At 35.7% G+C, this 2047-nt stretch overlaps 1 protein-coding gene across 1 annotated transcript in view; it reads left to right on the top strand.

Annotated features, from left to right (window-relative positions):
- LOC101861176 (dipeptidase 1) overlaps positions 1 to 1617 on the top strand; it is a gene marked incomplete in the record, with an annotated part of 14544 nt that extends 12927 nt beyond the window's left edge. The window contains 1 exon segment of the mRNA XM_013088976.2: positions 2 to 1617.
- Positions 1618 to 2047: the final 430 nt, after the last annotated feature.

The following is a 2047-nucleotide window of genomic DNA, read 5'->3' as shown; positions in this document are numbered from 1 at the left end:
TGGGGGGGGGGGGCTTGTTCGATTCCTCAAGTCATATTTGTTATCTTTTCATCTTGCAGTTTAGTTAACCGAAAATCCATTGCAACCAGGCAATGAACATTTAAAAAAAAAAATCAGATTTGTCGGCAGTCAAAGCAAACTAACAGACAGAGCTTACAATGTTATTCTTTTTATTCTTAGAGTAACTATGTTGGTATAATATGTTTTCGATTAGTTTCTGCCATAATATCTCTTAACGTTTTAAGGTGTGGAAGATATTTATGTCTGCGAGAGCCTTGACCGCATCAAGTATTTCACATTACATAAAAAAGGTCTTAAGTATCTTTAAAATGTACTCTTGATTTAATCTATCCAGGCTTCAATAAGAGTAGTACAGAATATGAACAATTGTGGGTTTTAAAAATTTATTCTTATGTACTCCTTACTGGCAGAGACCTGACAACACTTTCTTTTACACTGCTCATTGCGCTTAGAGGAGGGCCAACAAAAAATCCTCTTTGCGAAGGCCTCAATTTATCTATGTATCGTTCTAGGCATCAGCTGGCCCACGGGCCGCGAGTTCGAGACCCTTGCATTAGATGTTCCCGAATCCACACGCTTTTACATAATATTTTTAATGCTCACGTCATAGTCGTTAGTATACATTCCACTTACTCACCTAAACATTAATGTTTTGTTCTAAAGATCCAAATCCATATTTGTTTTAATAAATCCATTGGTGAACCTATCTTAACGGTAGTTTTATGTTTCAAAATAACGTTCAATTATTAAACAAAAATGGCTGTTTCAAAATGAAACTATCAAAAGAGAAAAAACGACAAGTATAAAGACAAAGGGATCGAGAATGGAATCCTCTTTTTGTAGCAGAAATGGCAGTTGGATGAGCCAGCTAAATCTTTCATTAGAATACGTTAATGCATATTATATATCATACAGGTTTAAACATATTACATAATATCTATAATATATTTATATAACAGTATAGATTCATATTTTTAAAGTCACAGAAATATAGCCAAATAGAGTAGTACTTTATACACCTGTTTTTTTTTAAATATATGTTTATTATAATTAAAGAAAAGATTCAAATTTCGGAAAAGAATATAACACTTTGCTTATGCTATAATCTTACTTATTTGATTACTTTTTGCAAGGCTTGAAGCTGAAAATTGCACTGTGTTGGTTTATTTACTCAGATCCATAAGTATATCGTGTTATTTGTACGTTTGTTTTTACCTCATCCTTCTCCCTCTCCTGGGAAGGTCATTTGGACGGAAGGGAAGAAAGAGATATAGGATAAGATAGAGAGGAGATAGACAGAAAGAGGGAACAACATGTCCAGAGAGGGAGAGAGAGAGAGAGAGAGAGAGAGAGAGAGAGAGAGAGAGAGAGAGAGAGTGTGTGTGACAGAGACAATTAGTAACTTGCCACTTTTCGATTCATACCTGCGTTCGAAGCCAATTTTCTTGCTCAGTGGATTGAGGTTTTTTTACGGTGAAAAACTGAGACTTTTGTGAAACTGTAAATGCAAAACAAAATAATAAAACTTTTTCGTTTATGTATGCATGTGCCCTTTGTTCACTCCTTTTCTTTATAATAAAACCGAACTCTTGCTCATTGGTTTTCTTTTTGTTTTCTTTTTACATAATTATAATATTTTATTACAAATCGAATTCTACCCTGAAATCTTTCTCTGTTTCAATTCTATGCACTTTCAGTTAGAAAATAATAATATTGTAGCCTTCCTAATCTTACTCCTCGGCCTCTTTTTACTGTTGTCTTTCACCCACAGACTTGATCTTAGCGTAAGTACGATCTAACACCTAGCCTTCTCGGATAAGGGCGACAAATCTTGGAGGTGCCGTGCGCAAGTTGTGCACGTTAAAGATTCCTTGGTGATCCAGAACCGATAAGTGTAGGCTTCAGCCGCCATCCCGGCTAAATAAAAAAACCAATTCCTTCCAAACAGAAAAAGTGTAACGTGTCCCGAGCGCTCACTTGAGCTTATGCAGTTGCGAGCGTCATAGAACACTTACCAACCCCCCCC

This window comes from Aplysia californica, unplaced genomic scaffold, assembly GCF_000002075.1.
Source record: "Aplysia californica isolate F4 #8 unplaced genomic scaffold, AplCal3.0 scaffold00024, whole genome shotgun sequence".
NCBI classification, from domain to species: domain Eukaryota; kingdom Metazoa; phylum Mollusca; class Gastropoda; order Aplysiida; family Aplysiidae; genus Aplysia; species Aplysia californica.
The sequence above is the reverse complement of the archived record's forward strand: the minus strand, read 5'-3'. Positions and strand labels throughout refer to the sequence as shown.